The following is a 13,442-nucleotide window of genomic DNA, read 5'->3' as shown; positions in this document are numbered from 1 at the left end:
AGTGCTGTAGACACATGAGAAAAGCTATATTCCTAGTGGATATGGAGCTTTTGATACTATTTCAAGTCCTTCTGTAGTCAAATTATTTCTAAGGGATTGGAATAATTTGGTAGGTTCACCAAAAGCACTTTTTGAGTGCTCAATTCATAGTAGTTATTGTTTGTTACATTATTCCTGAAATAGGTCTAGTGTCTGTATCTTTTAATTGGTGAAATTCCATTTAGTGACTATATTGATGACATTACCAATGCTTGCTTTATTTACTATTTGAATAATTACTTTTTGTTATGTTGAAGTATTATTAGAGTAATATATGTAAAATACTATAGACTATATATAGCTATATATATTATAAATGAAATCTGTATATGTGTGTGTGTATACAATTATGTAGCTACATATATTATACCTTATATCTAGCCACTTACAATATATATCATATATAGCTAGATCACATGGTAATATTTAAAATTAAGTATTTTTAAAACTTTATCAATAAAATTTTTATGTCTTCTAAATATATTCTATAAATAAACCCAAATTGCATGTTTTTTGTTGTATCCAAATCATTCAAGAACTATGTATTTCTATTAAATGGCTAAAATCCAGAGCAAAGAGTTTATAAAAAACTATATATATCTAAACTTTATTAACCAAGTAATATATTTTATATACATTTATAATACATATAAACAATATTATTTATAGCTATATAACATTTATTGAACAAGCATTTTCACTTTAAATTATATTCTGGAGTGCTTCTAGAAGTTGGACAGGAAATTGAACTATCTGGTATAATAGTATAAAGGATGAAAAACTTTTTCAAGACATCTAATTGAATCATTTGCATATATCATAATGAAAATCCACACAAGAATTGCACATTACCCCATCTAGGGATCATGTAGTGCAAATGAAGATTTATAGAATACAATGTTACTTGACTCCATATATCACTATAAGCCCAAGTTCCTGAGAGGTTAGGATTCTATAGTGAAATCAGAAGAATTATTGTTTTTAACTAAAAACTTCTATGCTATAATTCTTATGCTCCCTTGGATATTTGTAAATTTTTTATTGTCATCAAATTTTAGCCATTGTTACTGTCCAGGTAAATTTTTAAACCAATTTAAAGAGTATTAATTATGTTGAAAATTTCTAAAATTTCATGTATAATAATGAGATATTTATAACAGTAATATAATTTTCCCAGTAGACATCTCTTTGAACTCTGCAAAATATATATTCCTGTATTGCTGCAGGTTAATCAAATCCAAATTCATATAATACATTCAAATATTTTGTTGTTTATATGTTTAGTTTCTACTTAACAAAACAAAACACCACCACATAGATTAACCTAAGTCAAAGAAAAGATAAATTTTTATGAAAGTAATAATATCTAATTGAATTTTTTAAAATTCCTAGTCAAAATGTTACCAATATGATTTTATATGGACTTAGAAATTATATAAATAAAAAACAGCCAATATTTGTTGAATGCTTGCTAATATGACAGTTAAATCTCATTGCAGGAAAAATTTTACAAAAAAGTAACAATCTTTTCACACAAATACTTTTCAGACACTGAAAATGAGTTGAAATATTTCAATGATATTTCAATGATATTTCAAATATAAAATGAGTTGAAATATTTCATAATTATCCCATAAATGTGGCCAACATTTGTGTGTATAAGTATATATAGAAGACATATTATTTATTGTTATATATTTAATGTCATACAATATGTAATAATATAAATTTACATAGTATGTAATATGTAAGGTGCATATAAATACATTTATAGATATGTAAACACAGGCACATACACAGCTCTGGCCATCCAAATGACCTAATTTATTAAGCACCTAATTTATTAAGCACCTAATAAAATAAACATATCAATATAAAAATGTTAGTAGTTATAGAAAAACTCAATATTCTTGAACTGGAAATATTTCCTCACTGTAGCATGACATTGTAAGGAGACTAGTATGGAAAGGGTCCAGTTTGAAGCTATCACTCACAAAAATGCTCCCCAAAGCTTCCAAAGGCTCCTGAAGCTTTGTCTTTTAATTTATGCCATCTTTAATTAGAATCTTATGGCAAATAGAGGTATTTATGAGACTAGGTCACTATGGGAGAGATAAATATACAAATGGATTCCAGAAACATGTATATGCCTACTTCGGCAATTTTGAATGAAATTGGCTAAGTTGATCTTCATATCATAATTTAGAAATTTTTGATAAAATTATTTCAAAATTATGAAAAGATACAAATCAGGACACATGTAAAATCCTGTATCATCAATGTATCTAATGGTTAGAATATATATTTTAGAATTATTTTCTTCAGCATCACACTTCACACTTACCAGTAATTTAGCTTGATTATAATAGTGGGTATGAAAATCCATGTAATGTGAGAAAGAGAAATATGAGCAAAAATATCAGTTAATACACATAATTAAAAGAGAATAAAATTATTCAGATCATGACCGGATATATGTCATGTGATACATTAATTTTGTGTTGCATTCTATGTATTTTGTAATATGTGAGAAAACAAATTTTATTAATATTGAGAGAGTAATTTGGAAGCAAATAAAATTAACTGAAATTTATCCTCAAAATTTTCATATTGGAAAAGGTTAACTAATATCTGTAATTTTACTATAGTATCAATATATATATTATTTTTTAATTGCCATTTATAACCCCAAAAGTATATCTGAACTGATTTCATCATAGGACCAGATTAGTTTTTTTTTTTAATATTTACCCAATAGAGAAAACTTATTTTGAATATTTATATTACAAAAGATATTTCCTAAAAATGAAAACTTAGCATCTTTCAAAATTTGTCTTATTAAAACTCAATGATAACAATAGAAGTGAATAAAACTTTTAGTTAAATAATAAAATAATGAAAACAACATTGTGCTGAAATGCCAGGAAAAGTTTCTTCCCATTCTGTCTCATGGGAATTTTTTAAATTGCTTCATTAGCTAAAAATTTACAAATAATTTAAACAACTTAGAACAAATTTGTAGTAGAATGTTCAGCAAGAAATTATGCACAATATTCAGACCTACTGTGCTGACAAAGATAAATAGAAAAAAATATTCTGTGACCTTGGGCAAGTCGTCTGTTCTCAGTTATGTTCATAGATTCCTTCTGAAACAGAATATGAGCCAAGAGGTCTGGTCACATACTCTTTAATTGCTGGGTTGTAGAAATCTATGGTGAATTCACTGTTACTGACTTAGTTAAGCAGACGGATGGTAATCACATGCAAGAATACGTGCTGATTTAACTTAGAAAATTCTGATTTTTGATTAATCCCATTTTAACTTTAAAAAGTGTGTGTCCTGTGTTGTCTTTTCTTTTTACTTTTCTGTTATAGAATGTTGCCATACTGTTCATACAGATAATTAACAACAACAAAAAAGCGGTCTTCAGTCAAAATAGATGACTAGTAGGTAATGGTAACCCATTAGTTGTGATCAAAAGTACAAGACAAATTTCCTGTACTTTTTGAAAATCCACTTGTCCTAACTTAATTACTTTTTCTGAGCATTGTATCATATAAGTGAAATTAGAGCAAATATAAGGAACCTCATGACGAAAGATTAAGTATATACATTTATAAAATATATACATAATAAAATGAAATGTTAGTAATGAGCCAAAATTTGTTTTCAGAGAAATAGGAGGTTCATGCTAAAGAGGGTCTAAATTCAGAGTTTTCTACTTTTCTTTTTTCTATTAGAATAAAAATGTAATCTTCCTGAATAACAAATCAGAATAATTATTAATAATTTCTGAAAAAAATGGTAATAACACATAAATCACTTCTTTTTGTTTGTGGGGAAACTCTTGTGTAATTGAGCTGTGAGCTGAATTAGCTTTTTGTTCAATTTTACATAGAATGCCATTTTTACTGAAGTGAATGATAATGTATGCATATTCAGATTTGGATTTTGGCATGTATTTTCTAGAAAATGACTGAAGTGCATCACTTTCAGGAAAATAATTGGCACTCTTTGTTGCCAGTAATAAAATTTGAGCATTAAAGTGAAAATTAAAATTTTGGAAAACATAAATGGAACTGTGTGCTTGTAAGCTTACCAATTCTTAAATTGCCTTAAAATGAGATCATCAGTGATTTTAACAGATGTGATTATTTATCTTGAATAACAAATATGTCAGTGTATCAAAGCTTATACAACTCAGTGAACTGTTATTTTCCAAATGAACAATGCATGATGCTGGATAATAATAATAGGTTAAAGATCCATTCAAAGTGCAAGATAGACTGATAGGTTATAATTTAATAGACTATAAAATTAATCAATATGGTTCCACATAATGTACTTCAAAAACCTTTAATAAATGGCCACTTGTCAAATTTTGTGCATTATCTAAATATATTCACATTATATGAAAAGGCTGCTAACATATTCTGTTCTTTTCCACCTACATAATTCTTTTTTCTTCCAGCTTTATTGAGTCATGATTGACAAAAATTGTGTGTATTTAAGGTGTACGACCATGCATACACACACACATGCAAACACACACACACACACACACACAGACACACACACACACGTTGTGAATTGGCCAATATAGAAGATATCATTAACCTTTGATTTTGATTTTTATCCAGAAATGTCACTCATGGAAATTTATATCCAAGTTACAAAAATACAAATTTACAAGTCTATTTATTGTGTCATCATTTGTAATATAATAATGTAATTATAATGTAAATAGATGTATGTAGATCTAATGTATTGTGAAATAAAACAAATGAATAAATACGTTATTGTAGTTGGAATCTTAGATTTTGGCATGGGAGAAAATAGAAAGGTATGTAAGTTAAAGAAGAAAAATCCTACAGGATTAAATTTGAATTGGAAGTGTCTGTAAATTCATGAAAATTGACCTTTAAAAATATGGTCTTTTTTTTTTTTCCATGAAACCAATCTTGTCTTGAGTGGCATATCTATGTTGAATACTTACTTATATCATTTCCCATAGAATAACAAGGTCATATTTGTGAATTAGAATTAGATGATTTTAAGGCTGGAGCTGGAAATAATCCAAGATAAGCCTGTAATATTCTGTAATTACCAAAAGCAAGGGTGCTGTTAGTTATCAAATTGATTTGGTATGTAACATCCATGAGAGCATCGTGTATTAAAAAAAAAACAAACAAAGAAAAATCCCCAAAAAACAGCTCATTTTCACCTGTAGATAATGCTAAGCAACCAAATCAATATCTTCAAAATTGGCTACAAAGAAAAACAATCAAGTATCTATTTAAATTCATGTAGGAATTTCATCAACCTATTAATAATGGAAAGTGACAATTAAAGCAGTACCTGGCTAGTAGATAAAGAAGGAATAGTAGATTTTAGACCATTGACATAGACCGAGATCAATATTTGCGTGGATCTTTGAAGGCTCTCTATTATGTTACACTGATCTGGATGGCTCTTATTCACTATCAAGCTTTCTTGATTTCTGTAGCTGTAATCATACCTTTTGAAATGTTAGTCCTCCAACTTTGTTCTTCTTCACTGTTGTGTTGGCTATTCTAGGTTTTTTTTTTACTTTTACTTTTCCATGGTAATTTTAGAATCACGTTATCAGTATCTATTAATAATGTTTTTTGGGGGATTTTGAATAGGGTTTCACAGATTTTATAGAGCATGTGGCAAAATTGACATCTTAATTTTGCATTTTTGAATTCATGAACATGAGATATCTCTTTTATTTAAATTTTTGATTTCTTTCTTTAGAGTTTTGTAATATTCTACATATGGAGTTTATATATAATATTTTAGGGTTGTACAGGTACTTAAATTGGGGGGATCTATTTGTATTATTTTATGTTTTAGTGATTATAGGCTCATTTCTAACAAATAGAATGTAACTGATTTGTGTGTCTTTATCTTGTGTCCTGTGACCTTCCTAAATTAACTATTAGTTACAGAATTTTATTTTATTTTTTGGTAGATTCTTTATGATTTCCTACATATACAAACATGTCATATGATAATAGGAACAGTTTTATTATTTTTTTCCTTTTAGTATATATGTCTTTTATTTCCTTTCCTTGCTTCATTTTGTTGGTGAAAACTACCACCAATTTATTCTGCTCTCATCATTTTTTTTCAATAAATTGGTGGTAGTTCTCGCCAGCAAAATGAAACAAGCAAAGGAAATAAAAGGCTATATATTCAAAAGGAAAAAAAAAAACTTCCTATTATCATATATATATATATACACACACACACACACACACACATGTATATATATATATATATATATATATATATATATATATATATATATAGGTTTACTTATTGTAATTATGTATTTTTGTACATTTTGTTAAGGATTATTGCTCCAATGTTTATGAGGAATATTAGGCTATCATTTTTATTTACTCTTTTATTATGGCTCTAGTTTCAGAATAATATCAACTTTATAAAATGAATTGAAACTCTTCATTTTTCTTCTATTTGATAGCATATTAAATAATATTAAATATGTTTATTATTTTATGATAATTTATACACTATTACACTTTTAAAATAATATTAATATTTTATGATGGTAGTGTAAAAGTATAATTTCTTGGACTTGCCTCAGAATAATTCAGATTTAGAGAAAGATGTGCAAGCTTATGATTGTTCATAGTTGAAAAATGTTTAATTTGGGTAATGGGCATACTGTAGTTCATTATGCCTGTCTCTTTTTAACACATTTAACTTCTTAATAAAAAGTTGTGTTATTCTACTTCTCATGTCATTACCTAATAGGTAGTTTATAATTATTGCTTAGGATTATATCACATTGCTAAATGCTAAATGACATTTGTTGTATATTTGTTTTGAAATGCAAGGTCATTTCTAAAATAATTTTTCACTTTAGTCCCTTTTTTGAAATTCTTTTCTAAATGTATTCAACAGAGTTATGGGGGGGGGGGGTGGAAGCCATATGGCATCTGTCATGTGTGTTTTATTTTTTTAAAAGGCCATTCAATTTCTTCTCATCTGCTGTCACCCCTTTTGAACAAGAATAAACATGACAGATTCATGGTTGGAGGACATAGGAAACATAACTTGCCAGTCAGTCATTCTCAAGATTGTATTTGTGTCTTAGTACACAGAAGCTCAATGATTATAAATATTGTTTTGGTAATATCATTATTAAATGTTATTTGCTGATTTTTTCTATTTTTGTATTTTTGTAATATAAATATAATATCAATTTTAATTAGAAATATTCAAATCATCTTTATATGACTGGAATTTTTATCTAAATCATATTTAAATATATTTAATTTATTATTTTTCTTTTTCCAGATACCTCAAATCTCATAGGCCGATTTAAGGAATACTAATTGAAGACAGAATGAGTAAAGGAAGTTGAACTATTGTCCTAACTCATCCAAATAAAAATTCTGTTTCTGCAGAAATACTTACACTAATTTTTCTTCATTTCTTCACTCCACTCTATCTAAACATCACAGTGTAATTATAATAAATTTTATAACACACACAGTTGGATAATATAACAATAAAAATTACTTTAAACAAGAAGAAATACTAACATAAAGATATAAAATAAGACGGGGATTGTTGAAACCAATTAGAATAGAGAACTAGGTGAATAAATGTTTGTCAGTTTATTGTTTTTGGTTTTGAAGCTTCTTTGATTTACCTGCTTAAACATAACTTATGTATGATTTTCTTTCAGAATGAAGATACACAGTTGAAAGACTCAAAATCACAAGGCCATGATGTTGGTAAACAGCCATAAACTCAAAACAATGAGTGACCTATCTTTCTGGAAAAAAAAAAAAAAAGTGAAGTTAAATTTCTACAGATGAATCAGGTACTGAAATTAATTAATTAAATTAATTTTTCTTCCTCTTCAAATATATTATACATGCATCTAATAGTCACCATTTATTTTATGGAATACATAAAATAGAAAACTATAAATAGAATATCAAATGGAAAGCATGCTGATGACTGTTATTTAATAGGCTTGCCAATATTCCTTGGAAAGAAAATGTTTTAAAATTCTGCTTAGTTTTAACTCTGTGGTAGATAGCTTCTAGGACCAAATGTTGCATCAATATTGAAAGTTTCTCCGGGACGCCTGGGTGGCGCAGTCGGTTAAGCGTCCGACTTCAGCCAGGTCACGATCTCGCGGTCTGTGAGTTCGAGCCCCGCGTCGGGCTCTGGGCTGATGGCTCAGAGCCTGAAGCCTGTTTCCGATTCTGTGTCTCCCTCTCTCTCTGCTCCTCCCCCGTTCATGCTCTGTCTCTCTCTGTCCCAAAAATAAATAAACGTTGAAAAAAAAATTTAAAAAAAAGAAAGTTTCTCCAAGTATATAAAACAATAATAATTATTACAATATAGTTTAGATAAGTATCTTGTACAAATATATAGGAAACTATTATTATGATTTAATTGAAGGAATATGACTGAAAAAATATATATTTAATTTCATACATTTATATAGCATTAATATTATAGATTAAAAACATAACTCTATTCTCTATAGTTTCCATTATTACCATAATAATCCCTAAATGCAGTATAATACCAAATAGATAGTAAATGATTGGGTATATTTGTAAAAATATGAATGATATTGAGTTATATGTATTATTTTTAAATTATTTGTGGCCCATAAATCATTTTTGAAACAAGGTGGAGTATGTGCATGGGAATTTATGTGAAACAGAGGCTGTGTTTCCCTGGGTTTATGTGTATGACTTTACCTCTCAACTGTACTATTGTGAAAGTTTACTAACTACTCTCATTTTTCCTGACAATATAGAAACCAGAGTGATTTTTTTCAAAATGTAAGTCCTGTGATATTACTCTTGTACTTCACAGCTTTGGTACCTTTCTATTTCAGTTAAAATAAAATTCAAATTAATTATAATGACCAGTTTATTCTTGTATAACCCAATACTCATATATCTGGTAGGAAAGCATAATGGAACAGTTACTTTAGAAATCAGTTTGGCAATTTTTTAGAAAGCTAAACATACAACTGCAATTTGACACAGAAATTTCATGTCTACTAGGGATCTTCTACATGGGAAATGGAAATGGATGTTTATCCAAAGACAATGACACAATTGTTTGTATCATCTTTATTCTTAATCACTAGAAACTGGGAAGAACACAGATGTCCTTCAACCAGTTAATGGATAAACAGTTGTACAACTTTAGAGTAGAATACTAATCTATAGTACCAAGAGAAAAAACTGTTGATTCACACAACAACCTGGAAGAGCATTAAATACAGCTTGCTTGAAAGAACCCGGACCTCAAACGTTATGTGTTGTATGATTTTATTTATATGACATTTTGGCAAAAGTAAAACTAAAGGGATGAATAAAAAGATTGGTGATCAGGGTTGAGAAGTAGGGGCAGAGATTGACTACGAAGAGTCAGTGTGAGAAGTTTTGTTGTGAACCACATGTTCTATAAAGTTCTATAACTTAGTGGTGGATGCCAGTGTTCATGGATGCATGACTCTATGCATTTGTCCCAGGGCATGTATATTTACACCAGTATAAAGATTAGAGTGTAATTGATACATATATTTCTTTAAATCAACCAAAATGTGAGAGTGCCCAAGGTTGGGTGAAGACTGTGACAAATGAATATAAGTGTATTTCAAATAAATCAGATAAATGCCTTGAAGAATCATAGAAAGAAAGAAGCTGACCAAAGTAACTTTGGAAAGCAATGTTCTTACAGGATATTAAAGGCTAAAGACAAAAAAATAATTATATACAAACACAGTGCCTTAGGTAAATTTGTTTTATGTCATTTTGTAAGATAGGGAAAAAGACTTTTTCGTTTAATTTATATTTTTATCTTTTTTTAATTTTTTAATGTTTTATTTATTTTTGAGAGAGACAGAGACAGAGTGCGAGCAGGAGAGGGGCAGTGAGAGGGAGTCACAGAATCTGAAGCAGGCTTCAGGCTCCAAGCTTTCAGCACAGAGCCCGACGCGGGCTCGAATTCACGAACCATGAGATCATGACTTGAGCCTAAGTCCGACGCTTAACCGATGGAGCCACCAAGGGGCCCCTATCTGTTTGATTTTAATAATTCTAAGTGTAATTGGGAATCCACTGAATTATTTGAAGTAGGGAGGGACCATGATCTAATTCCTATATTTAAATGCTTAACCTTAGTACTTGTGTTGAAAAATTATTTCCAGGTGGAGAGAAGGGAAGTGAAGAAACTAGATAGGAGGTTATAGAAGGATGCCAAGCATTAAGTGATGCTTGTGTGGTCTAAGGTAAAAGTAGTGGATATGACAAATGTACATTTTCCAGGTTTATTTTAGAGGTAGAATTGATAGGGTGTATTGACAAATTAGATATGGAGGTGGGGGGCGGTACAGAGGATTTAAAAATGCCTAATTTGGGGAGATAGATGCTTCCAGAATGGAATTAATAAGTCATGGGGATAAAAGTCACAGCATGGGGAATATACTCAGTGAGACTGTAGTAACATTGTATGGTGACAGACGGTAGCTGTACCTGTGGTAAACGTAGCATAACGTGTATAGACTTGTTGGATCACTATGTTGTATGCCTGAAACTAATGTAACATTATGAGTCAACTACACTTCAGTTAAAAAATTAAAAATAAAATGCCTAATTTCATGGCTTGAACAAATCTATGGATGAAAGTTCTACTTATTAAGATGTCTTTTTATGTGATGCTTTCTAATTGTACTTCTGATAAACTCTCAGTTATTAAACTGGACAATATCCACCCCCCCATTTAAATTGAAGATTATCTTCCTAGTATTACCTGACTTACATGCTTTATATGTCTATTAATGTTTCTATAATACTATTTTGTGAATTTTTTAGTGACTTTTTTTTCCTACAAGGATGAAATGTCTTGAAGATAAAGGATTTATTTATTTATTTATTTATTTTAACGTTTATTTATTTTTGGGACAGAGAGAGACAGAGCATGAACGGGGGAGGCGCAGAGAGAGAGGGAGACACAGAATCGGAAACAGGCTCCAGGCTCCGAGCCATCAGCCCCAGAGCCTGACGCGGGGCTCGAACTCACGGACCGCGAGATCGTGACCTGGCTGAAGTCGGACGCTTAACCGACTGCGCCACCCAGGAGCCCCAAGGATTTATTTTTTTAATTTCTTTATCTGCCTGGCTTTGTAAGATTTCATGACACATGTTAGAGTCATACTATATAGTAGCTACTAGCCACACATGGCTAATTCAATTTCAATTTCAATGAATTAAAATTAAATTCCTTAGTTACATTACATTATCCAATTTCAAGTTCTCAATAGCCGTATGTGGCTAGTAGCTATTGTATGTGATAGAACAAATTCCATTCCATTTCCATGATTGCCAGTAGAACACTGATATTAAGTGAATATCAATAAATTCATGATAAATTGAAATAAAATAGAATTGTTAAACTATAGCACACCACTATTTTCTATGAATATGTAATTACTATACCTCTACAAGTATTAATTATTTTATAAAGTATGTCTAGTTTTAGTTGTCAAGCATGTCTCATTTTTTTATTATACAGGCTTCCATTTTTAAATAAGATATAACAGTGTAAACAGCTAATTAAATAGTAATCACAAAAACACATAATTTAAATGTGGGTATATGCATGTGTATATTTATGAATTTCCTCTGCAAACTATAATAATGACATTTGATATAAGGTCACATATACCTATGGATAATTAAAGAAATTGACATACCCACCAGTTTGGAGTATAGACACGCCCACATACTTCCATTTCCATATTTCATCAAGTCTGAAAAATTTAGTCTTTCTGTTAGAATATTTAGTTACTTATATTTAATGAAATTTTTTAAATAACTTGTTTTGCATCTTCTACCTCACTACTTATTTTCTGTACGAGTCACCTTGTGTTTCTTTTTCCCTCTGTTCTTGTCTGTATTACCCCAGTATTGATTTCTTCCTATAAATTTGTTAACTATTTTTTGTTCTTTTAGTAGGTATTCTAGAGATTGCTACATATAACCTTGACATATTTCAGTTTATTACAAAACATTACTGTTATTACTTCCCTGATAACACGGGAAACTTATAAATATTTTAACTCCATTTATTTTCTTATCTTTTACATTATTATTTTATGCATTTTAGATATCTTTAAAATTATATTTTTTACTATTATCCATTACTCATTGTTTTAATACAGTGAATATTTTCCCAGAATTCATTATATTTTTCCTTTTGGTGCTTTGTATTCCTCCCTATATGTCTTTCTCTCTTTTTCTGGCACAAGAAAGAATAAAGCCTCCTTACCTTCCTGAAGGAAGAAGACATCATCTATAGTCTCATTTCTTTAATAAACAGGCCAAAAGGCAAAAACCACATGTCCAGGAATCTAGAGATTAAAAAACACAGATAATACAAATGTTGTAAGCCAGGTAATGGAGGTAACTAACAAGTCATTTAAAATAATTATTAATATTATGTTGTTAAAATAGAAGATAAAATGAACAAAATGGATGAGAATATGGAGCATCTCACCAGATAATTGAAATATACAAAATAATCATATTAAACTTTAGAATGTAAAGTGCAATATCTGAAATTAGTATCTCTTTAGGTAGACACAGCAGAAGTGAAAGAACCAAAGGCCGGATTGTAGGGGTGGAAGACAAGGTAATGGCTAATCCTACACGAAGTACCAGAAACAATGGTAATTTAAAATACAGAAAAAAACAGTAGACACCTGTGGGATAAGGTCAGAATATCTACCATTCATGTAATTGAAGTCCAAAAGAGAGGAGAGGTTGCGGGCCATCAGTTCCTCCCAGTGCAAATAGGGACTGCATAGTTCCAAGCCTGGCTATCAGTGCTTGAACCTAGCATGGCTTCGCTCTGTCTGTTGGGATCAACTAAAGCACTTATCTATTATCTGTACCTCACCAGAGTGCTTATAAACTCTGCTATACAGATTTTTTTAAATTAAATATTTGGTATCCAACTTCCTCCAGCTTGTGACCCAAAAGCAAACATAAGCTTGAGACAGCCCCAGTCTCTGCCAAAATTTCTGCAGGTTTATTTGTTACTCAGTTTTTTATTGTGGCTATAAACAAATTACCACAAGTGTTGTGGCCTAAAACAACATCAATTTATTATCTTACAATTCCAGAGCATAGAAATCTGACACAAGTCTCACTGGGCTAACATCAAAGTGCTGGCAGGGCTATCATCTCTTCTGGGAGTCATAGGAGAGAGTTAGTTTCCTAGACTTTTCCATCTTCTGGAGGCTGCTTGAATCACTTAAATTGTTGCCGCCTTCCTCCATCTTCAGAATCAGCATCATAGCATCTCT

At 30.1% G+C, this 13,442-nt stretch overlaps 1 long non-coding RNA gene across 1 annotated transcript in view; it reads left to right on the top strand.

Annotated features, from left to right (window-relative positions):
- LOC109500818 overlaps window positions 1-13,442 on the top strand; it is a 69,109-nt gene that overhangs the window by 35,203 nt on the left and 20,464 nt on the right. The window contains exon 2 of the long non-coding RNA XR_002743366.2: window positions 7,785-7,922. This is a non-coding gene — a long non-coding RNA (uncharacterized LOC109500818). The remainder of the gene's footprint in view (window positions 1-7,784; window positions 7,923-13,442) is intronic.

Source organism: Felis catus, chromosome B3 (genome assembly GCF_018350175.1).
Source record: "Felis catus isolate Fca126 chromosome B3, F.catus_Fca126_mat1.0, whole genome shotgun sequence".
Lineage (NCBI taxonomy): Eukaryota > Metazoa > Chordata > Mammalia > Carnivora > Felidae > Felis > Felis catus.
Note: the sequence above shows the minus strand (reverse complement) of the source record. Positions and strands in the feature narration are given on the sequence as shown.